Source organism: Lissotriton helveticus, chromosome 2_1 (assembly GCF_964261635.1).
Source record: "Lissotriton helveticus chromosome 2_1, aLisHel1.1, whole genome shotgun sequence".
NCBI lineage: Eukaryota > Metazoa > Chordata > Amphibia > Caudata > Salamandridae > Lissotriton > Lissotriton helveticus.
This window is the reverse complement of record NC_136059.1, coordinates 594492892-594518068: the sequence shown is the minus strand read 5'-3', so window position 1 is coordinate 594518068 and position 25177 is coordinate 594492892. Positions and strand designations below refer to the sequence as shown.

The following is a 25177-nucleotide window of genomic DNA, read 5'->3' as shown; positions in this document are numbered from 1 at the left end:
CTCAGCCACGCCACGCCACTCCACTCAGCCACGCCACGCCACTCAGCCACGCCACGCCACGCCACTCAGCCACGCCACTCCACTCAGCCACGCCACTCCACTCAGCCACTCAGCCACGCCACGCCACTCAGCCACGCCACGCCACTCAGCCACGCCACGCCACTCAGCCACGCCACGCCACTCAGCCACGCCACGCCACTCAGCCACGCCACGCCACTCAGCCACGCCACTCAGCCACGCCACGCCACTCAGCCACGCCACTCAGCCACGCCACGCCACTCAGCCACGCCACTCAGCCACGCCACGCCACTCAGCCACGCCACTCAGCCACGCCACGCCACTCAGCCACGCCACTCAGCCACGCCACGCCACTCAGCCACGCCACGCCACTCAGCCACGCCACGCCACTCAGCCACGCCACGCCACTCAGCCACGCCACGCCACTCAGCCACGCCACTCAGCCACGCCACTCAGCCACGCCACTCAGCCACGCCACTCAGCCACGCCACTCAGCCACGCCACTCAGCCACGCCACGCCACTCAGCCACGCCACGCCACGCCACGCCACGCCACTCAGCCACGCCACGCCACGCCACGCCACTCAGCCACGCCACGCCACTCAGCCACGCCACTCAGCCACGCCACTCAGCCACGCCACGCCACTCAGCCACGCCACGCCACTCAGCCACGCCACGCCACTCAGCCACGCCACTCACACATTGTGGGTGCAGATTCAGAGAAAACTCAGCAGCACCACCACCATTGCAATGCAATAGGTCTCGTTTTAACGCAAATTTAAGCTATAGGCCTTGTAAATGACACAGCCTCTTATTTATGTTCCAAAAACCAGAACGCAAAAATAAAGGGCATTATCATTTACAATGCTAATAGTTCAGACTCGCGTTATTGCGAGACCTATTGCATTTCCAATGCTTGTTGTAAAAGCGGTCACTCCTAAACATGAACCCTACTTTCGCTTCCGGTATCACCGTGCGGTTCTAAGCTATAGGCCTTGTAAATGACACAGCCTCTTATTTATGTTCCAAAAACCAGAACGCAAAAATAAAGGGCATTATCATTTACAATGCTAATAGTTCAGACTCGCGTTATTGCGAGACCTATTGCATTTCCAATGCTTGTTGTAAAAGCGGTCACTCCTAAAAATGAACCCTACTTTCGCTTCCGGTATCACCGTGCGGTTCTACGAAATTTAAACAGCATATTTATTGTTACTGCTTAAATAGCCACGTAACGCTGGCATGCTTTAACATTAATGCTAGCTGGCTGCTTCTGAGAGAAATCGCGATGGGAAAACTCCTGTTGAATTTTCTTCTCCGACCCTTCTCAACATTGCCCCCTCGTGACAGTCTAGAAAACTGCAACCTGTGAATGGAATCCCCTCTCTCCATTTGTAGATTGATCTGCGTATCGTATTTAGCCACTGGTTGCATTTCTAATAGATCCTAATATTTTTCTCTGAGTTGATGTGCTCGCTGATTACACCGGCTCAGTTACAAGATGTTGTTTACTCGCCCCCGTTTTAGCCAGACAGCTGAAATCAGCTGAGCATGAAACCCGAGCCCTGTGTGGCTTAAGTGAATGTACAACACACTCCGTTCCCCGCTGCATTTCTTTATAGTCCCAGTGGCTTTCAGACTGAAGAAGGCAACATGGTCAGCGACTGGCTGCCGCCCCCCCCCAATCCGGCACCCAACACCCAGAAACGTGGACATGAGACTTCTTTACTTTTTGGAAGGCGCGGGCTAGTCCCCCGGCCGTATTTATTAAGATATGAAATTAAAAAAGGTTTTAATTGCATGGTCAACAATTATACAAAAATCAGCAGGACATTAGATACAAATATCGTCAACAAGTTTGAGAGGCTAACCTTAACAAAACTCTAATACATGTTGTTTCCTAACCGAATCTAACATCCTCATCTTGATTTCTGTACATTTCTGGCCATATGGCAAGGTCGCTAACCGGTGTCAGGTCCTACAAGCTGCGCCTCACCTAGAGCCGTGCGCATGCGTGCCCCGGGAATTGCCCGGTCTACGCCGTGAACTCCATTTACCCACTAAAGGAGGGCCCTTACTCTGCGCCATCCGGTGACGTCATGAGTATACGCGCAGGGTGGCTACCAGCCTAAGGAAAGCGTGACTACTCCGACCCGCGCCCCTTTGAAGCATCAATTACCTTGCCCCTGGAGTTCTAGGAGTGGCCCAAAGGCCCCTCCCCCTGGGCGGGAACCTCCATAGGATGATGCCCGCCCCCTCAGACCTTAAATATGTGCTCACCGGTCATGACCTTACCGCCACAGGCCAGCATTGTTAACCGACGATCTGGCCTCCCCCCTCTAGACCCTACCTTAGGAACGCTCCTATTTGGCAAATCCCTCCAACCAGGCCCAGATATTGTCAGACCACAAGACATTCCCTGCTTCATTCAAGTGAACTCCATCCCCCAAGTAATACCGTTCACCCCAGATACACCCATGAGGTATCGTCTGCAACAGGGGGGCTCGAAACAGCTTGTCCAACTGTGTGTTGATCCTCTTTACCGAGTGATTCAACGCCCTGACCGAATCCCGCCCCCCGCCACTGCCATCGAGGTATGAGTTGCGACCATACTACCGTGCAACCCGGGCAGGTCCTGGCCATCCACCCCGCAGTTGAGATAATCTCCCCAATCAGAATGCGCCTCCCCAGTTTGGCCAAATCATTCTCCCCCAGGTGAAGTATCACCACTGACGGGGGGAATTGCCGGCGCGCTAACAGCCCCTGGAAGAAGTCTCTAAACTGGTTGAGACATAAACCCCCTCTCCCGAAGAATGAGATGTCAAACCCCAGTTGTGCAGCCCTTTTCTTACGGTCACCTGAAATAAAAACACATTCGGCCCGTCTCACATAGGAGTGACCCACAATCCAAACAATTTTCCTTATTTTTTCCTGGTTGTTGATCCGCGCTGGTGTATGTCGTTGCTGCCCGACGGCAAATTCCTCCCCTGCGTGACAGGTCTGAGAAACTGCAAGAAAGCGGAAACAAACCAGGCGTGAGCACCATCTCATCACAACATGTCAATTCACACATATCGTTTGTAGCATTCTGAGGACCACCTCCCAATTTTCTGCACTCTCTCCACTGGGAGGCCCCCTGCCACCGCCTCTGTCGCTGCCCCAATACTAAAGGAATGAGAGCCAAACTCTTTAGGGTCAAGACCTATTTTCCTGACCACCAGCTCCAATACCCTCCTGAACTGGTACTTGGTCAAGGGGGTACCGTCGGCGTGACAGAGCAGTGCCCTGCCCGCCGCGCCCCCCAGCCGCCCATGAAATAATTCCACGTGCCTTACTGGGCAGCAAGGGTTGGCGGGGGCCCGGTGGAGCACTATGGTGTGACCCCGTGACTCCTGGTCAGTCTTTGACTTCTGAATAGTCACCCACATAGTGTCCTCACTTATCCTTACACCCGCCCTTTGTACGCCGCCCTGTAGGTCTGACTTGGACCCTGCCACTAGTTCGCTAATTCTCAGTGCCCCATAGAATGCCAAGGAAAATGCTGCTTTGAAAAGAAGTACCTCCCACTCCGAGCTACAAACATTGTCCAGCGCGCTCAGTAAAGCCGTCAGCCGTGCTAGCCCGATGGGCCTTCTCTTATCTTTATGATGACCTTGTAAGCGGCGCCAACCCCTCAAAGCCTTGCGCACCATAAAGGTGTTAGTGGGATCACGCATGCCCCTAGCTTGAGCAAAGAATGATACCGCTGCCCTATGCCTGCTCGCAGCTGCCACTGAGCGTCCTTCCTTATGCATCCATTCTAAATAGGCCGCAAAGCCGTCTTCTTGCGCCCATAGCACCTCCCATTGCTGACCCAAGAAAGCACAGTAAGACACAAACGCCCCTTCATAAGCCGTCTTGGTCCTGGGGGCTAAGCTAGCAACCACGAGGTCCTGTAATCTGGGGCACCAATCTGCCAAAGCACTGCTGGGAAGTGCGCTGGCGAGGGGTCTGCTGTAGGAAGATGTTCCCTGAAAACCTGCATTTTGAAGCGAGAGAGGGAGTCAGCTGCATTGTTCAGAATACCAGGGACATGTTTGGCCTTAAAAACTACATTCCATCTTAAGCACTGCAACACAATTTCTTTTATCAGACGAAGTATGAAAGGACATCGTGCCCCCTGTTGGTTTATACATTCCACTACTGTCATGTTGTCTGACCAAAACACCACTGATTGATTACATAGGTGTTCGGGCCAGACCTTCAATGCTACCCATATTGGGAAGAGTTCCAGGAAGCCAATATTAGTGGTCAGACCCCATGTTCTCCATACTTCCGGCCACCGTTGAGCGACCCACTTGTTCCCTAGGATGGCGCCAAAGCCCACACTACCAGCAGCGTCCGTCCATAGGCCCAACTCTGCTGATGTTGTGGGAGGGCCAGGCCAGACCACCCTGCCATTAAAATCCTCCAGGAATGCCATCCATATAAGCATATCCTGGCGAATCTCAGACGACAGCCTAGTGCGGTGATGTTTCTCCCTTAGCCCTTTCATTGCTTGGGCGATGGAGCGAGAGAAAGGGCGAGCCATGGGGATGACCCTCAGTGCGAAGTTCAGTTGCCCTACCACCTCCTGTAATTGCTGCAGGGTGACCTTATCTTGGCGTAGACATAAACGTAGCGCTGTTCTGAATTTGTCCACTTTGTCCCTGGGCAATCTGAAACATCCCTCCACTGAATCAATCTCGATGCCGAGAAATTCCAAGCAGGTGGCCGGGCCAACAGTCTTCCCAGGTGCAAGCGGTACACCAAAAGCCCGCATGAGCACGCAAAATTCCTGCAATGCCCATGCACACTCCTGAGACCCTGCCGTACCCAGGAAGAGAAAGTCATCTAAATAATGCATGACCTGCTGGTGGCCCGTCGCTTGTCTCATGGCCCATTCCAGAAAAGAGCTAAACATCTCAAAGTACGCACATGATATAGAACAACCCATGGGCATGCATTTATCCATGTAGAACCTGTCCCCAAACGTAAAACCTAGGAGATGTTGATCCGCTGGGTGTACCGGGAGGAGACGGAAGGCTGATTCAATGTCTGACTTTGCCATCAACGCCCCGGGCCCCATGGCCTGTAATAAGTTAACCTCCTGGTCAAAAGAGGCGTACTTAACACTACAAATACCCTCCTCAATGGCATCATTCAGTGACGCGCCTCTAGGTGCTGACAAGTTGTGGATCAATCTGAATTGCCCCTTCTCTTTTTTGGGAACGACTCCTAATGGTGAACACACAAAATTGGGTACAGGCACTTCTGTAAAAGGGCCAGCTATCCTGCCTAAAGATAACTCCTTCTCAATTTTTGCAGCCACCACCGCCGGATTGTGTTTTACTGATAATTGGTTCTTACAGTGTGCGCTGCCTGTGTATCCTGCCGCAGGGATCCTAAAGCCTTTGGAGAAACCTTCCTGGAGTAGGGTGGCCGTTGTGTGGTCTGGGTATCTATTTAACCATGGTATCATTGCTAACACATCCACTGGCGTGGGGGTGCCTAACTTGTTTGTGTTACAGTGGCTTTCCCCTTCCCCTCTGACCCGTGTTCCCGTGCTTGGACCTGCAGGATGTTTCCGGGTGTGAGGGGTGACCACAGGATGAACATGCATGTCTAAACTTACAGGCGCCCGGGGCCCTTGTGCAGGTGCGCCTATTAAAGTCTCAGCACACCCCCTTTTTTTCTGCCCCACCGGCCTTAAACCTTCCAGGTCCCTCACTTGCTTGGGGGGGCCGAAAGGGCTGTTGGGGTCTCGCGGAGAACACCCTGACCGAACCTGAAAACTGAGGGGGGGGGTGAATTATCGGAGAACTGCTTGTGCCATGACATGGAGTCCACAGCATCCCATGCTAATGATCGATTAAATTCTAATGCTTTCCTGAAATTCAAATCGTACCCTTTCCACGCATCCCCAGAATACTGTTCACTCCACCCCACAATCCTGCTGTGGTAGCATGCCAATGGCGCCTGTAAATCTGGAGGTCGTTCGGCCTTGATAGCCGTGAATACCGCAAAAGCCTTGATCCAGTTGAGTAGAGTTTCCTCAACCCTAAATCTAGCACACTGAGCCCTCCATTCACTTGGGTGCATCCACTCTTTCAGTGTCTTAGCATGCTCCATTTCCCTGTTATCCAATAACAATGAATAAATATACACATATTTATCCGCCCAAATCATCTCCTTCACAGTCTGCGACACATGTTGCGCTAAATTCTCACTCCTGGAAGGTATAGCACCATCCCCCAAGAGCGGCAAAACCACCTCCTTATCATGTGCGGGCACCGAGGCCGGCTGCCCACCAGCTCCATTCGGCTGGGCAAGACTGGAACCTGTAAGGGGAGAAGATACGGGCACTGCAATACTGTCGGCTACCGCTGCCGATTTAATCTTTTCCACAAACCTCGCTGCCTCTGCTGCATGATCTGCAGAAGTCGGGAAAGCCCCCCCCTTCTGTAGCCACGGCATCAAGGCCGTTATCTGAGACAACAATTCAGGGGGCATTGAATCTAAATTCCCAGCTGGGGCAGCAGGCGCCACTGGGGTTATGCCCAGTGGTGCTGGCGTAGTAGGCAAGGCGGGTGCCGGTTGCGGCAGGCCTGTAGCCGGGATCGTGGCCACCGGTGAGGGAGCAGGCCCTGCATCTCCTGGCGGTATGACAGGCACCGGCACCGCGGGGGCTGGGAGTATAGGCATTGGTATAATAGGGGGTGGGATGACCGCTAGCGGCGTGGCAGGTACCGGCACTACCGGCCCAGGGGCAGGTGCAGCATACCTGGGTTTCTTGGGCTTAGACTTCCTAGGCGGGGTAACAAAATCCCCCCTTGGCAATGGTGCCGCCCTCTGGCGGATAGGCCTACCCGATGGGCCAGGGGCATCATCATGCCTCTCATTAATCCGTGCTTCCAGCTCATCGACCTTCCCTAACCGCTGTTTAATTTCGCCCATTTCCCGCATCATGGCCCGCATCATAACCTCCATCTTGGACCCACCTTTACCACCCCGTGGTCCTGGCATGATAAAAACCCAACAACCAGCTGCCTACTCTCCTAATGCCACGACAGGCCAACCTTGTGTACCTTTCAGATGGAGGGTCACCAGGGGGCTTTCAGCACTATGCAACGGCGACCGCAACACTACCGGCTTATCCGGCTATGTAAGGGGTGAGTAAACCTAGTGTAGACCCACCCGGCGGCCACCAGGAGCGATGAATGCCAGCCCCCCGTACCCCTCTTACCGACCAGTCCTGCGTACTCGCCGGCGGTATCAGTCTGCGATCACGCCCCACACCAGGCTGCGCGCTGACTGTCCTTACGTCCCCTCTGTGATTGAATTGCACCAGTAGTGTCGTTAAAATGCCTGGAATAGAGAAATGTATTAACACCGTGTGATAAAAGCAGGAGCAGATTTAGGAAAAACCCAGTTTAAATACAGTGGAGGCCTGAGCCCCCCCCCCTGTTAACCTTTCTGGTGATGTGCACCACTAAAATTCGTTGTATCAGCAGACAGTAAAATAACACTCCCTCAAGGCCAGAATAATTCTGACAGAACAGTGAATTTACTTCTTACCCTCAACTGCACACTTTGTTCAAAGTCACAAATCTCAAAATACTTAATGCAAGACCGTCATAAAAACAGTTATCAAATGTCACTTCGCTTTTTCTTACAAGACAGTCATGAAAAACATTTATCAAATGTCACTTCGCTTTTTCCCTACCATTGCACACTTATCATACGGGGTCTCCCATCCAGGTGCTGCCCTGGTCGACCCTGCTTCACTTCCTTGCACAGTAAAACGTTCTAAACTGCTATGTGACTACAAGCGTGAGAAAACGGAAGGCGCAAATCGTGGATCATACAAAAACAGATGTTAATCTTTCCCGCGCCTCTGATCTACCCTTTACGGCGGGAAAATCCCTTTACCGGCCAAACAAAGCACTTATTACCCCGCCGGTGCAGCGAGTCAGCAATATGTACCGATGCGGCGCAGCTCCCGAGCCGCTCGTCTTCACGATGCTGTGAGATTACCGTCTGGCTCTCCGGTCCCCGATGCGCCCACCCCGCCAAAATACCTCTACACACACCGGTCTCCTAGCTACCGACTTGCTCGGGTCCCCGATGCGGCACCACTCCCTCGCCGCTCCTAATACCAGCGCCCGCTAGCTCCAGTGCGGTGCTTCGCTGGATCGAGATACCTTGAACCTGGAAAAAAGAAAGCGACAAAAATTACAAAACAAAGAAGCCCCCGAGCGCGGGTCACACCGTGCTGTGAGGGAGCGTCCAGGGACAAGGGGGTCTCCTGGGCGCTCCCCGCCTCTTTATTCCTAAGGGGTCAGGCGGGGGGGCAACGCCCCCCGCCCCACCCCTCCAGTAGCCCGTCCCCCCTGACCCGGACCTTCTACACTGGTATCCGGGTCAGGGAGGTCGCCGGCCAATCGGTGGTGGGTCGCGCCCAAGGGCCCGCCCCCACCACCGAGAGGCACAAAGGGGGAAAGGGGGGAAGCGGTCGCCGCGCCGCCATGCGTGCGGGGGGGGCCGAGGGCCCCCCCTTTTCATTTACTGCAAGCCTTTGTCTCTGGGCCACGGCTCCCCGTCTCTGCACTAATTGTTATCACTAGTCGCCTGGGACGGCCATTACCAAAACACTGAAAGCCAGGGCCTGATCTTCGAAATCTTGTTAACCAAAGTCATTTGTTTTTGTGACAGCCAACGCTGCTGGAGCATGTGTAGCAATTGTCAGTCGTTTATCAAATTCACTGTGCCCTGCATCTAACAGTGTCAACGTATAGCACACAAATATCTAGATTACAACGGGCCCCCTCCGAGTTGTGAGGTACTACCGTATAGTAAGAGAGCTTAGTTTTGCAATCTGGAGACCTTATTGCTACTCGTAATGTTGAGACAAGGCTTATGCTTCTTTTAAGCTTGGGAGCAGTTATAGAGTTCATGCGAGTGTAGGACTAACTTTCTTACTAGTCACTCTAGATCTTCAGATCAGCCTTTCCTATCATCACTACGAAACCCTTTAGCTTTTAAATCCTGTTCAGCATATATGTTTGAGCATTTAGAATTTTAAAATAGGTGCACTTAGAACTTTGCAGCATTATCTGTGAGTACATCTTGGAAATGTTCTTGTACAGTGCAAATAATTTTTTTTGTTAACCCTTTGTCAAATGGTAGATGTTTCCCCTTGGTTTTTTAGTTCGTACAAATCGATGGAAAGCAAGTTCATGGTTAGTGTTGTAAAAGAAATTAGGGTGGATTTATTTTTTTTAACTTTGTGCAATGCTTCTGGCACCCAGTTTAATATGTTCACAGTGTAAATGAGCATTAATAATTCTGTAGCTTTGTTTTGGCTGCATGGCTGCGGAGACTTCGCCAGAACGGCATTCTGTGCATTACAATAGTAGAATCCTGTGCAAACCTCCCATGTCAGAACAAAAGCATGAAAAGCTGCCTTACTATTGCCACATTTCAGTGACTCAACTGATCATCAGAGAAAAGTCCCAAAGTACAGCTTAGTGGGATAATCTGGTTGTGGTGACAACAGGTGCGTAATCCTTAACATAAGAGGGAGAGGAGAGGGAGTAGTGGATTCTGTCTCCCCTAGCAAGTATCATAAACAAAAAGGAATCCACTAGGTGGAAGGTGGTTGTTACCACAATGGTGGGGAGCAACCAGGGTTGTTAAAATACCCCTCACACACCAACAGGCCCCTTGGTGTCATGCTTCATCATCGGGGTCTTCGCAAACCTCTACGGGATGCGGCGTGCTACGACTTCACGACTACGCAGGAGCACTTTAATGGTGAACTATGTGTTTGGTGTGTGTGGGTAAACAATGTGAGTGGTGAGGTGAAGGTGAAAAAATTAAAAAATACCTGGCACGTGAGTACTGAAAAATTTTATTAAGTCTCCGGCTGGTATTGTTAAAAGAGTGCTGGGATGGTTGTGGTCTACTAATTAGGGTAACCCAACCATGTCAGTGCGTCGACATGTTTCGGAGTTTGAAGAACTCCTTCTTCAGGACGAGGATGTGCACTACTTATCTCCACCTTACTCACATGTGTGTAGATTTAAAAGTGTGCTCTACAAAAATTAGATATGGTGAAAATGTACCTATCTATGTTTAAAGTAAGGTTCGTTGCGCCCAATTGGCGATTCAAGACACCTGTAAGCAGAAAAATCAAGTAAAAAACAGGATAATACATGTTTTCTAATCTCTTGCTGTGTAAATGCACAGGAGGGTGACAAGGAACAAAAGTGAAGGTCCAGGAACCCTGAAAAATGAAAAAACGAACAACACATAAACTGAGACACACATTCAAGCATAGTATCTGATAGGACCACTAAGGGTATAGTTCCTGACACAGATGTATTGCTTACTTATGGAAAGAGGTTACATGGCCTCATGAGCCACAGCGTGTTGGGGGGTCCGTTCTACCCGATGTGGCAACCTGTGAGGTATTTAAGGAAATGGATCAAAATGATGTAAACCCTCGCTTTTGATGAAAGTATTACACACCACATCCACACATTCAGACACACTCACGGTTACTCTCAGGGCTTCCTGACTTCCTCCCTCTTCACGCGGCTCCGTCGAGTGAATTATGAGTTAAAGAGAGGGTTTTTATAGTCTAGATGGATTCAATTAGCCGCTAATTGAGAGCGGAATAGGCCCATAAATGTACATTGCTTTAAGGTTCTTTGCCGCTTCTGCGCGCATCGGGGATTGTATTCCCGTATGACCGCGCATGTGCGGTAGAGCAGTGGGGGCCGGCCGCGCATGCGCGGTCTATTGGTAGTGTATCATAGCATTCGGGCAGTGTAGCTCGCTACGCGCATGCGCGAAGGAAAGCCGTATCTGTCTTCGCTCTTAGGGGATGTCAAAGCGATTAATTGTAGAGATGGCTTCAGACTTAATAGGGAGAAAAGACACCCTGTATCACACGACTGATAATGCTAGGGTAAGTGCAAACATTGATACATTTAAGAGAGGTTATTGGAAACTACTGTCAGATACAATATATATCAGCCTGGAGCGGCGCAATGACAGTGTCTGCCAAATCAGGTAGAACTGTAAAATCCATAAAACAATTACAGGAGTTATGATTATAGAAGTTAGTACAAATTAATGTTTGCAGCTATAAACTCCTTAAAACATAATTACAGGAGTTATGATTATAGGAGCCCTTTGAGGAAATGGTACAGATAATGTTTGCAGCTATGGTTAAACCAATAGAGAATGTTGGTCAGGATATTCACCTGGGTAAAAAAATAATAAATAAATATATGGGGAAAAACAGGCTCATACATGATACATAGTTACATGAGTTATGATCACAGAAACCCATTGAGTTGCAGGTGCAGTTATTCCTTGTAGATATAGTTTATACAGCACGGTTACCTAAGTAATGAGTTTTGGGAAACTAGGCTCATGCGGGTGGATACCGTGGTTGATAGGTTACTGAAGTAGGTGGCTGTTAGTAGGCGTACCTGGCATGTCTCGTGGGTTTCTTAGCGTAATTGACTCCATGGAATGGAGTCGTTTAACCCTGTTACGTCTGAGCCCAGACGAAACACCCATCTCTGTTCTTTCTCAAATAAGCCTCTTTCTGATGGTAACTGCTCAATAACAGTCCAATGTATGTCATTCACACAGTGCTGTGCTTCTAGAAAATGGGATGCCATTTTCGTTGTCTGTTTCTTGCACCTTACATTGCTCTTGTGTTCGTTAATTCTCGTTTTCACTGCACGTGTGGTCATCCCCACATACTCCTTGCCACATGGGCACGTAATGAGATACACTCCATTACGGCTGTTGCAATTCGTGACAGCACGTTGTTCCCATTTTTCGCCATTGCTGAATTCTAGAGTCAGGCTTTTCGTGGTCAAATGGCAGTTGTTACAATTCCCACACGGGTAGTGCCCATGTAGTCCTTTCAGCCTTGTTTGCTGTACTACATTGGTTTGCGGTCTCGTGTGGACCAGAATGTCCTTCAGGTTTCTTCCCCTCCTATGGGCAAAGATGGGTTTTTCCAAATCTAGACTCACACTGGTCAGGATGCGCCAATGTTTGTTTATCAGTTTGGATACCTGGTTCGACACAGGATTGTAGGTCGTGACACAGACTGGTCTGCCTGATTCCTCTTTTGGTGGGTTGTCATCCAACAGAGCTTCACGGTTATTGTTCCTGGCTCTTTTCATTGCTTGGGTAATGATCTTGTCCGGGTATTTCCTTTGTTGTAGTTTTTTACTCAGATCCCGAGCCTGGATTTTGTACTTCCCCACATCGCTGCAGTTTCGCCGCAGGCGAAGGAACTGCCCATATGGTAGGTTCTCTCTTAGGTGACGTGGGTGAAAACTGTCGAACCTAAGGAGGCAGTTCCTTGCTGTTGGTTTGAAGTGCGTCTCTGTCTTTAGGAGGCCAGCTTCATGATAAATATTAAGGTCTAGGAAGACCATGGACTCATTGGACATTTGATGAGTGAACTTCAAAAAGTCATTTTGGGTGTTAATCCATTGCATGAAGTCCAAGACCGATTGGTTATTACCTTCCCATACAACCAACACGTCATCAATATAACGTTTCCAGGATAGGATTTTACTCCTGAACGGGTTGTCTTGGTGAAGGATTTTGGTGGTCTCTAGATGGTGTACGTAGAGACCAGCCAAACTAGGAGCAAATGTGCTCCCCATGCTGGTCCCATGGCGCTGTAAGTAGAGGGTGCCTTCATACTCAAAAAAGTTTTTGGTGAGGGCCATCGAGATGCACTCCATTACTACGCCTCGTGGGGTATGGTAAAGCCATTGTTTGCTGTATAGAACTTCCTCAATGATGTTGAGGGTTTCATCGTGTGGGAGACTGGTGTACAAGCTCTCCACATCGAGGCTCAGTAAGATTTGAGAGGAAGGATTAAAAGGATGGTTTTTCAGTAATTGGAGTATGGCTTTTGTATCCTTGAGATACGTATCAGTGGCCTGTACCAATGGTCTCAGGAAAGCATCTGCGAACTTGGAGAGGGGTTCTAATATTGATGCAATGCCAGACACGATGGGGCGACCAGGGGGGTTTTCAAGATTTTTATGAACCTTGGGTATCGTATAAAAATACGGTATTCGTGGGTTTTTTTGTGTCAAGAAAAGGGCCTCTTTTTTCGTAAGCCAATCATGGCTTAGAGCTTCTTCAGTCATTGAGCCCACTCTGATTCGTATGGACTCTGTGGGGTCCTCTTCCAGAACCTGATAGTTCCTTCTGTCTGCGAGGAGTCTCCTGCATTCTTGATCGTACGCCGTTGTTACCAATCAAGCACCCAGAGTCGAAACATCCGACACGGGTTTGAAACCAAAATCTTCCTTTACTCCACAGGATAATCAGCTTCCAGTGGAAGTCTTAGCTTTTGAGAAAGCTGTAATGTCAGAGTTAGGCAAAGTGGACACGGACTCTAGGGTTTTTCAGAACATGAGCAGAGCAGAGAACGAAGCTGTGAGGGAATTATCACGAAACAAACTAATCATTATAAAACCCGCGGACAAAGGCGGGGCCGTTGTGATTCAGACAACAACGGCGTACGATCAAGAATGCAGGAGACTCCTCGCAGACAGAAGGAACTATCAGGTTCTGGAAGAGGACCCCACAGAGTCCATACGAATCAGAGTGGGCTCAATGACTGAAGAAGCTCTAAGCCATGATTAGCTTACGAAAAAAGAGGCCCTTTTCTTGACACAAAAAAACCCACGAATACCGTATTTTTATACGATACCCAAGGTTCATAAAAATCTTGAAAACCCCCCTGGTCGCCCCATCGTGTCTGGCATTGCATCAATATTAGAACCCCTCTCCAAGTTCGCAGATGCTTTCCTGAGACCATTGGTACAGGCCACTGATACGTATCTCAAGGATACAAAAGCCATACTCCAATTACTGAAAAACCATCCTTTTAATCCTTCCTCTCAAATCTTACTGAGCCTCGATGTGGAGAGCTTGTACACCAGTCTCCCACATGATGAAACCCTCAACATCATTGAGGAAGTTCTATACAGCAAACAATGGCTTTACCATACCCCACGAGGCGTAGTAATGGAGTGCATCTCGATGGCCCTCACCAAAAACTTTTTTGAGTATGAAGGCACCCTCTACTTACAGCGCCATGGGACCAGCATGGGGAGCACATTTGCTCCTAGTTTGGCTGGTCTCTACGTACACCATCTAGAGACCACCAAAATCCTTCACCAAGACAACCCGTTCAGGAGTAAAATCCTATCCTGGAAACGTTATATTGATGACGTGTTGGTTGTATGGGAAGGTAATAACCAATCGGTCTTGGACTTCATGCAATGGATTAACACCCAAAATGACTTTTTGAAGTTCACTCATCAAATGTCCAATGAGTCCATGGTCTTCCTAGACCTTAATATTTATCATGAAGCTGGCCTCCTAAAGACAGAGACGCACTTCAAACCAACAGCAAGGAACTGCCTCCTTAGGTTCGACAGTTTTCACCCACGTCACCTAAGAGAGAACCTACCATATGGGCAGTTCCTTCGCCTGCGGCGAAACTGCAGCGATGTGGGGAAGTACAAAATCCAGGCTCGGGATCTGAGTAAAAAACCACAACAAAGGAAATACCCGGACAAGATCATTACCCAAGCAATGAAAAGAGCCAGGAACAATAACCGTGAAGCTCTGTTGGATGACAACCCACCAAAAGAGGAATCAGGCAGACCAGTCTGTGTCACGACCTACAATCCTGTGTCGAACCAGGTATCCAAACTGATAAACAAACATTGGCGCATCCTGACCAGTGTGAGTCTAGATTTGGAAAAACCCATCTTTGCCCATAGGAGGGGAAGAAACCTGAAGGACATTCTGGTCCACACGAGACCGCAAACCAATGTAGTACAGCAAACAAGGCTGAAAGGACTACATGGGCACTACCCGTGTGGGAATTGTAACAACTGCCATTTGACCACGAAAAGCCTGACTCTAGAATTCAGCAATGGCGAAAAATGGGAACAACGTGCTGTCACGAATTGCAACAGCCGTAATGTAGTGTATCTCATTACGTGCCCATGTGGCAAGGAGTATGTGGGGATGACCACACGTGCAGTGAAAACGAGAATTAACGAACACAAGAGCAATGTAAGGTGCAAGAAACAGACAACGAAAATGGCATCCCATTTTCTAGAAGCACAGCACTGTGTGAATGACATACATTGGACTGTTATTGAGCAGTTACCATCAGAAAGAGGCTTATTTGAGAAAGAACAGAGATGGGTGTTTCGTCTGGGCTCAGACGTAACGGGGTTAAACGACTCCATTCCATGGAGTCAATTACGCTAAGAAACCCACGAGACATGCCAGGTACGCCTACTAACAGCCACCTACTTCAGTAACCTATCAACCACGGTATCCACCCGCATGAGCCTAGTTTCCCAAAACTCATTACTTAGGTAACCGTGCTGTATAAACTATATCTACAAGGAATAACTGCACCTGCAACTCAATGGGTTTCTGTGATCATAACTCATGTAACTATGTATCATGTATGAGCCTGTTTTTCCCCATATATTTATTTATTATTTTTTTACCCAGGTGAATATCCTGACCAACATTCTCTATTGGTTTAACCATAGCTGCAAACATTATCTGTACCATTTCCTCAAAGGGCTGCTATAATCATAACTCCTGTAATTATGTTTTAAGGAGTTTATAGCTGCAAACATTAATTTGTACTAACTTCTATAATCATAACTCCTGTAATTGTTTTATGGATTTTACAGTTCTACCTGATTTGGCAGACACTGTCATTGCGCCGCTCCAGGCTGATATATATTGTATCTGACAGTAGTTTCCAATAACCTCTCTTAAATGTATCAATGTTTGCACGTACCCTAGCATTATCAGTCGTGTGATACAGGGTGTCTTTTCTCCCTATTAAGTCTGAAGCCATCTCTACAATTAATCGCTTTGACATCCCCTAAGAGCGAAGACAGATACGGCTTTCCTTCGCGCATGCGCGTAGCGAGCTACACTGCCCGAATGCTATGATACACTACCAATAGACCGCGCATGCGCGGCCGGCCCCCACTGCTCTACCGCACATGCGCGGTCATACGGGAATACAATCCCCGATGCGCGCAGAAGCGGCAAAGAACCTTAAAGCAATGTACATTTATGGGCCTATTCCGCTCTCAATTAGCGGCTAATTGAATCCATCTAGACTATAAAAACCCTCTCTTTAACTCATAATTCACTCGACGGAGCCGCGTGAAGAGGGAGGAAGTCAGGAAGCCCTGAGAGTAACCGTGAGTGTGTCTGAATGTGTGGATGTGGTGTGTAATACTTTCATCAAAAGCGAGGGTTTACATCATTTTGATCCATTTCCTTAAATACCTCACAGGTTGCCACATCGGGTAGAACGGACCCCCCAACACGCTGTGGCTCATGAGGCCATGTAACCTCTTTCCATAAGTAAGCAATACATCTGTGTCAGGAACTATACCCTTAGTGGTCCTATCAGATACTATGCTTGAATGTGTGTCTCAGTTTATGTGTTGTTCGTTTTTTCATTTTTCAGGGTTCCTGGACCTTCACTTTTGTTCCTTGTCACCCTCCTGTGCATTTACACAGCAAGAGATTAGAAAACATGTATTATCCTGTTTTTTACTTGATTTTTCTGCTTACAGGTGTCTTGAATCGCCAATTGGGCGCAACGAACCTTACTTTAAACATAGATAGGTACATTTTCACCATATCTAATTTTTGTAGAGCACACTTTTAAATCTACACACATGTGAGTAAGGTGGGGATAAGTAGTGCACATCCTCGTCCTGAAGAAGGAGTTCTTCAAACTCCGAAACATGTCGACGCACTGACATGGTTGGGTTACCCTAATTAGTAGACCACAACCATCCCAGCACTCTTTTAACAATACCAGCCGGAGACTTAATAAAATTTTTCAGTACTCACGTGCCAGGTATTTTTTAATTTTTTCACCTTCACCTCACCACTCACATTGTTTACCCACACACACCAAACACATAGTTCACCATTAAAGTGCTCCTGCGTAGTCGTGAAGTCGTAGCACGCCGCATCCCGTAGAGGTTTGCGAAGACCCCGATGATGAAGCATGACACCAAGGGGCCTGTTGGTGTGTGAGGGGTATTTTAACAACCCTGGTTGCTCCCCACCATTGTGGTAACAACCACCTTCCACCTAGTGGATTCCTTTTTGTTTATGACAACAGGTGCGTGTCATAAGAGTTGAATCCTAGTGAGCTGACCTACCCTCACATCATTTTGAGGTTGATGAAAGGAATAGAATTGGGTAAACAGTTGCTACTATCGTGTAGAACTGCAGGAGAGATGGCAAGTGCTTCCTGAATGCTCTAAAAACACAAACTGCGCATGTGAATCCTTTTGAGATGGTACAAACCTTTTTTTGTGGCCTCACCACAGACTGTACCAACTGTCTGTAGGGAGTCAGCACTGTAGAACATAATCCACAGAGTCAATCTTTGCTCAAAATTGTATAACTTTATTGTCAATCCCTGTTTGTTGTTTCCCGATTTTCTGTGTTTGACCCACCAACAAGAGCGTCTTGATTTTACCACCAGTAGATTCATTGTCATTCCTATTCCAAACTCACAAACCACGCCTAAAATGAGTGGGGTTCTCTTGTATTTAAAGGTAATAGAGATTGATTGGCTTTGCCAATGTTTTTTTTTATAGTGGTCATTCTCATAAGTTGCAGTTTCATTTGCCATTTTGAAAAGTGCTATTTTTGTAGTGGACAACAGACTGTTGTGCTTTCAGAAAACGGATGTCTCACTTTAGAACTGACAATTAACACAAAACCAGAGTGTGAGAAGGAAGTGAGGCCATGGAGGTGTGGGCCTGGTACCCCAACTACCTAAGAGGCAAACTGCATCATTCCCCAAACAAGACCCACCCCCATTACCAAAAAGAACAAGTATTAGCATAACCAATAGGTCTCGCCTTTGGGACCTTTTAATTGTTCAGTTATGCAACAGTTGATGTTGTTGCACTAAGGATATTGTGCTAGATAACTAAACACTTATTTTTTTGTCAAATCTGTTTATTGGCAATTTTCCAGTTTCATTTCCGCAAACGGTACAATGCACATACATATTCATCCAGTACATTACTGCAGTTATGCTTCGATTGTCAGATACTTGAACACATTAGGCCTCTCGGGCGCTGCATTGTGTTGTACAAACATTCCTGTAATTAACAATCGTGCCCGAGTGCATCCAAAGTCAAATAAAGTAAAGGGGGGCCTATGTGACCAAGCTCCAGGTACAGAAATGAGTTATATTTCCAAACAGTAAACTCTTAACTTTGCTAACGCAGCCAAGCACAGTGCGACATAGTCTTGAGCAGACAGTCAATGTTGTCCCCCCCTTGCTGCCAGCAGCCACCCCAGTCACCCACTCCTCCACCCGCTCGGATGTCCTTCCCCCCATCTCCACGTGTCTGCAGCTCCCATCACTCCCCTGCCTTCAGCTTCGCGCATTACACCCTGCAAGTTGCCATGTGTGGTGCCCACAGCGCACATCCCCTGGTTAGCTGCAGTCCCGCCTAGCCCTCCACCGTTCCTTCAGCAGCAGTTGCCCCGCCCGACTGTAGGTTGCGAAGCATACGCTCCCAGGTCTCTGCCATAGGCTCCCTACTGAGTGCCACTGTTTCCTCCCGCCGTATAGCAGTCCATTCCGCCCTGAATTTGAATTTGAATTTAAAAACATTTATTGAGCGCACTTTTACCGAGCGGCTTCTTGGTGCTTTTCAGATTACAACCAGCAACAGCAGCGAGAGGGGGCTAGGCAGCGAAAGCTCGAGAAAAAAGAAAGGTTTTGAGGTTCTTACGGAACTCGATGTAGGAAGGTGAAGTGCGGAGTCGCACAGGGAGAGAGTTCCAGAAAGCTGGGGCAAGAACCGCAAATTTTGCTCCTCCCGCCTTCTTCTTTTTGAAACGGGGAGTGATCAGCAGTGCCGAATGGGTGGAGCGGAGTTCTCTAACCGGCAGGTAGGGCTTGATGGCTGAGCATATGAACTCAGGAGCGGTGCCCACCCTGGCCTGAAAGGTGAGGCAGCCAAGTTTGAATAAGGCTCGCTCTCTCACTGGCAGCCAGTGTAGTGCCTGCAGCAAAGGAGTAACACGGTGAAATTTGGGCAGGCCATGGATCAGGCGAGCGGCCTGATTCTGCACTAGTTGCAGACGGTGGATGGCGTAGGCCGGCGCGCCATTATAGATTGTTTCCATAATAGGAAGAGGTGTGGCGCCGCGGCCAGGGCGACTGACTCCGGAATCTGGGGACCACGGTTCGATCCCCGGCACCGGCAGGCAGATTAGCCCAGCACCATGTGACTCTGGGCAATAGCTTGCTTAATCTTCCCGACGGCCCCCAGCGCCTAGAGACCCTAACGGGTGATTGTGCGCTTTACAAATGTGGATATTATTATTATTATTATTATAATCAAGGCGCGAGAGCACCATTGCCATCACGATGACTTTTAATGCCGGGAGGGAGAAGAAGCGGGAGATCTTCCTGATTGTTCTGAGGGAGAAGAAACAGGAGGACACCACTGAACTAACTTGGGAGTGAACCGAAAGTTGTGAGTTGAGGAGAATCCCAAGGGTTTTAACTTTGGGGACGGGAAGTGGGGAAACACCGAGTGATGGGGGCCAATAAGAGGGAGACCAGGGGCTGCAACCACCTCCAGTCAAGACCAGCTCTGTCTTGTCCGGATTGAGTTTGAGGTGGTTGCAGTTCATCCAGTCCTGAATGAACAGCATAACAGTTTGAACATTCTGGGCGGATGAGGGGGAGTGGGAAAGGTTGAAAATTAGCTGGAGGTCATCGGCGTAATTGAACACCGTGACCTCGAGCTGCTGCAACATAAAAATGAGGGGGTAGATGTATAAATTAAACAGGAGAGGGGAAAGCGAAGAACCCTGGGGAACACCACACTCCACCTTACGGGAGGCAGCGGTGAAGCCGGCAAGGTGGACCGCCTGAGTCCTTTCGCTCAGAAAAGACTCGAGCCATGAGAAGTCTAGGCCCTCTATGCCCGCCGCCCTGACACGGGTGAGAAGGGTGGAGTGGTCCACCGTGTCAAAAGCGGCAGACAGATCTAAGAGGATGAGGGCTTGCGAGAGGTTAGTGTCGATGCCCTCACGTAGCCCATCCATCACTGAGATCACCACCTTCTCCGTAGAGTGGAGGGGCCTAAAGCCCGCCTGACAAGGGGAGAGGCAGTGATTTGCCTCCACGTGAGTGCTCAGGGTACTGGTGACATGAGTTTCTAAAACCTTTCCCAAATAAGGCAGAAGAGAAATGGGACGATAGTTAGAGGAGGATGAGGGGTCGGCGCCAGCCTTTTTTAAAATTGGGATGACAACCGCAGTTTTATGGAGATTAGGAACAACGCCATTACTAAGTGAATCATTAAGAAGTGTGAGGGGCGGGGTGGGACAAGCTAGAAAGATTTCTCTAAGGATGTGAGCGGGGCCAAAATCCAAGGGAGAGCCCGATTTCACCCGTTGGAGCAGTGGGAGGAGTGTGTCTATGGTCAAAAGGGGAATACTGGTTAATTTGAAGACAGTGGGAGGGGGGGAGAGATTAATGAATGTAGATGATGGGAGAGGGATGTTGGTTTTCATCTTTGCGACCTTCTCAATGAAAAACTCATTGAGCGAGTCGCAAAGAAATTGGGAGGGGGGAATCACAGCCGTAGCTCTGTCAGATGAGGCCAGTTCATGCACTGTGGCAAAGATTTCTTTGGACTGGGACTCCGCTGCCAGTATCCTGTTAGAATAAAACTCTGTTTTGGCATCAAGGATGCCTTTTTTGTAAATCTGAAGAACAGATAGGTAGGTGGTTTTTAGCACAGGACAGTACGCTCTTCTCCATGCTCGCTCGGCTCTCCGTGCAGCCAATTTCTTCACCTTAAGATCTGAGGTGAACCATCTGTTGGCTGCATGGGCCCGCTTGACCGTGATACGTCTCAGGGGAGCAAATTCGTCGCCCGCTTGGGTCAGCCAGTTATTGATGGTGGTCAGCTGTGCTGGGGCAGCAAGACCTGAGAGGTCAGGGCTGGTTTTGGCCAAAGACAAGCAAAGAGACGGCATATCGGCTTTGCCCCATTTCCTGATCCAGATGTTTTTAGGGAGCGGGGGTTTGGCCTCAGGGGCTAGGGCCCTGGCCCACGCCTGAAGGAACAGGGTCCAAGCCTGTATGCTGGGTGGGTCTCGCGCTTTCCATCCACCAGCCCCAGGTCTAGGAACCGGGACGCTGCTTTATGTTTCCGGGGCCTCTTAAATAGATGCAGTAGGAATTCGGGCCAGTTGCATGGGATGACGCGCCCGGTACATTGCGCAAGAAGTCTACCAATGTCCTCCCAGTAAGTGCCCAGCCCTGTGCATTCCCACAGAATGTGTAATATGTCAGCGTCTGGGACAGGCCGCGTCCGCCCTGTGAAAATACCTATTAATTAAGGCTGGGGTTAGGTAGGCCCTATGTATTATGTAGATCTGAATTTGGCGAAACACCATGTTCCGGGGAATCCTCACAGGGCTCTTGAGGACTTTCTCCCATTCTTTATCGTCAAGGGTGCGCCCCAGATCTAGCTCCCATTTGCCCCATAAAGCGTCTAAGCTTATTGCCGTGTGCGCTCTCAGCGACGCAGCGAACCACCTAACCAGGTGCCTCCCCCTTCCCATGACGTGTAAATATTGTATGGTAAGGTGCTGTTCGGGCTCCGTCGTAACATCCCCGCAGCCCCTTGTCATGTGCGCCAGTAGGGAGCGATGCAGTAGGAACCCCCCTGGCGGGAGCTCCTCGTCAGTGACCAATGTCTCATATGGCGTCAGCGCTCCATCCCTATACAGGTCACCTAGCGTCTGCAGGCCTGCATCATGCTACCTCTCTAGCATAGAGCGCGTAAGGACCCCCCTCCTCCCGGTGAGCCCTCCAATGGCACCGCTGGCACGTATGGGAGGGTTGCTCGAGTGAGCCTCAGCGTCCTGCGAAAGCACTGATATGCCACCGCCAGCAGCAGCGGGGTGGGGCGCGCCGGGGCGGTCAGTGGGTGAAACAGCACTTGTATTCGCTCCAGCGCGTATGGAGGGTCCCTGGTGGCCGTGTCCTCCCTTCCCCTGTCCGCTAACCAGCGAGCAACCCATTGAAGCTGTGCAGCAAGGTAGTAGTGCTCAAAGCAGGGGGCTGCGAACCCGCCCTGATCGAGAGGGAGAAACCGCATCGGGAGTACAAGCCGATGCCTGTAGGTGCCCCAGACAAAGTCACGGAGGATCCTATCTAGCATAGTAAAAAAGAAGCTGACAAACAGGGGTAAGTTAGTGAAGTAGTAGAGCAGGCGCGGGAGCATAACCATTTTGGACAGGGCTACTCTACCCGTGGGCGTTAGCGGGAGCGTGGACCAGAAGCCAATCTGCGATCTGAGCGCGGTCACTGCGCGGCCCAGGTTCCCGTCATGTAGATCAGCCGGCTGGCGAAAAATCTGAATTCCCAGATATTTTAATGTGTCCGCCATCCACTGAACTCTTGTGCCTTGTAGCCTAAACCCCGGGTCCTCCACTCCGTCTTTAAACGCAAAGAGGCCCGACTTGCCGGCGTTGACCCGGAGGCCGGAAAGCTCCGCAAAGTCACTCAGCAGACGGTCCAGCCTACCCGGAATGTCGCTTACATCTCTGACGAAAACTAGTAGGTCGTCAGCATAAAGTGACACCTGGCAGAGTCTGTCACATGGCCGCAGCCAGGGGCTCTATGGCAAGCGCAAAGAGCAGCGGGGACAGCGGGCACCCCTGCCGGGTGCCCCTGCCCACCGCCACCGTCTCCGATACATATGGTCCCAATCTCACCCTGACCACCGGGTCTCGGTATAGAAGGCCCACCATCCGCAGGAAATCAGCGTCAAGCTCATACTTCTCCAGAACTGACTTCAGATACCCCCATTCCAGGCTATCGAACACTTTTTCCAGGTCCAACAGTAGGCCTCCTGCTTTATGTCAGTCCTCCGTCGCTCCCGCTGTTACCCTGAAATACCGGCAAAGGTTCAGTGACGTGGGCCGCGCCGGCACAATGCCGTTTTGGTCCGGGTGCACCAAATGTGGAACCACTGGCGCCAGCCGCTCCGCAAGGATTTTGGCGTAAATCTTGTAATCCACATTCAGCATGGCTAGTGGACGGTACAAGCCTAACTCAGTGGGATCTTTCCTCACATAGAGACGGCGGGAGCCTGTCCTTATCAATCGCTGTGTTATATTGCTGGAGAAGCCAAGGCACCATGATCTCTCTGTTGGCCTTGTAGTATTCGGCTGGTAGGCCGTTTGGCCCCGGGGATTTCCCTGTTGCCAGGGCCTGAATGGCTTCCCCGACCTCTTCTAAGGTGAGCGGGGCACAGAGTGTCCCGTTCTGGGCGTCAGTGGCGGTAGGCAGCGCCATCAGGCCCAGGAACTCCTCCAGCACGTACCCTAAGCAAATCCCCCGGGCTGTGTACAGGTGCCTATAATGTGCAGCCAGCGCCTGATGAATTTCGCGCTGCGTGTAGACCATTTCCTCTACCCCCGCGCGAATGGCCCCCACCAACGCTCCCCGGTCCGACCGTTGCACCAACCAAGCCAGCAGTCTCCCAGCCCTGTGCGCCGCATAATTATGGCACCTTAGCCGTTCCAATAAGGCCGCATGTTCCCCTCTCAGCTCCTCCAGCTTAATCGAATGCCTTCCAGCTCCCTCTCCCTCCCTCTCATACTGCAGGAGCTGTGACTCCAGTCTGGTCAGGGAATCAGACAACGTCTTGCGAATATTCCAGGTGGTGCCGATACAGTGCCCCCGAATGGTCGCCTTATGCGCGTCCCATTCCAGTAGTGGATCAGCCGTCGTCTCCGCATTATCCTCGAAGTATGACAGAATGGCTGTGCCCAACGAGGAGCGGAACTCTGCGTCCTCAAGGGCGGCCGGTTGCAACCTCCACATGGGTACCGGCGGCCGACCTGCATCCTAGCAAACCCGGAATAACAGGGAGTTATGGTCGGAGTGTGTCCTACCTAAGTATGTCGTCTCGGCCAGGAGCGGAAGCAGTGACTGTGAGCCCACTATGCGGTCTAGGCGGACATGCAGGCCGTAAACCGCTGAATAATAGGAGTATATTCTATCGGTGGGGTGTTGCGCCCGCCAAAGGTCATAGATCCCCCAGTGGGCAAGCCAGTCCTGCACCTTGAACGCCACCGGTGCAGAGCGCAGCGGGGGGAAGGACCGGTCTAGGTGTGTGTCCAATACCATGTTAAAATCTCCACCTAATAGCCATGGGAGTCCCCGCGTAGGAGTGGAGAATTCAGTTCAAATTTCCCAGAAATGAGTGTTGGCCAGTGTTGGGGGCGTACAAGGATCCCAGCAGTACCATCTGCCCGTTAAGCTTCCCCTTCACCAGGGAGTACCTGCCCTCCTGATCCACCTGCGCCTCCTCACACACAAACAGGACTCCAGCCCTTACCCAGACTAGTGTGCCGCGCGCATGCGCTGAGTACTCCGTGCCGTATATCTGGCCCCTCCATCTCCTACAGAGCTTCCCAAGTTCTGCTCGGGACATATGTGTCTCTTGCAGCAGCGCTACCCCCACCCCGTGCCACTGCAGGAAAGAGAAAACAGAATAATGGCGCGCTGGGGTGTGCATACCGCGGATGTTCCACATTATGATATTGGTGCTTGCCATTGATAGTGTTGCGCTGCCATCTCATTTGGGTCAGAGGGTGGTAAGGGTACCAAGCGTGGCCGGTGGGCCGGTGCACAGCGGGGGTTCGCCTGCATGTCGTGTCTGTGCCTTGTAGCTAACTGTAAACAGCAAAACATGTGGGGCGATCACCCAACGAGGCATTCGTCCAAACAAACAGTGCGCCTGTCCCTCAGTGGGTCGTGTTCTCAGCGGGTTGTGTAGCCAGCAATATATCGGTGTAACTCCCATGAGTAGGGCCTATGTGCATCTAGGAGGTGCTCAAGGAGGACCAGCGCGCTGCTCATGCAGTACACATGATACCCCCCCCCCCCCCCTTTCAAGCGCTCGGGCCCGTGACTTGGTCAGTCGCCCGGCCCCCAA

General features: G+C 50.3%; 1 protein-coding gene across 1 annotated transcript in view; it reads left to right on the top strand.

Moving 5' to 3' along the window:
• MCCC2 (methylcrotonyl-CoA carboxylase subunit 2) overlaps positions 1 to 25177 on the top strand; it is a 260423-nt gene that overhangs the window by 65784 nt on the left and 169462 nt on the right. The gene's annotated exons all lie outside the window — the stretch shown is intronic.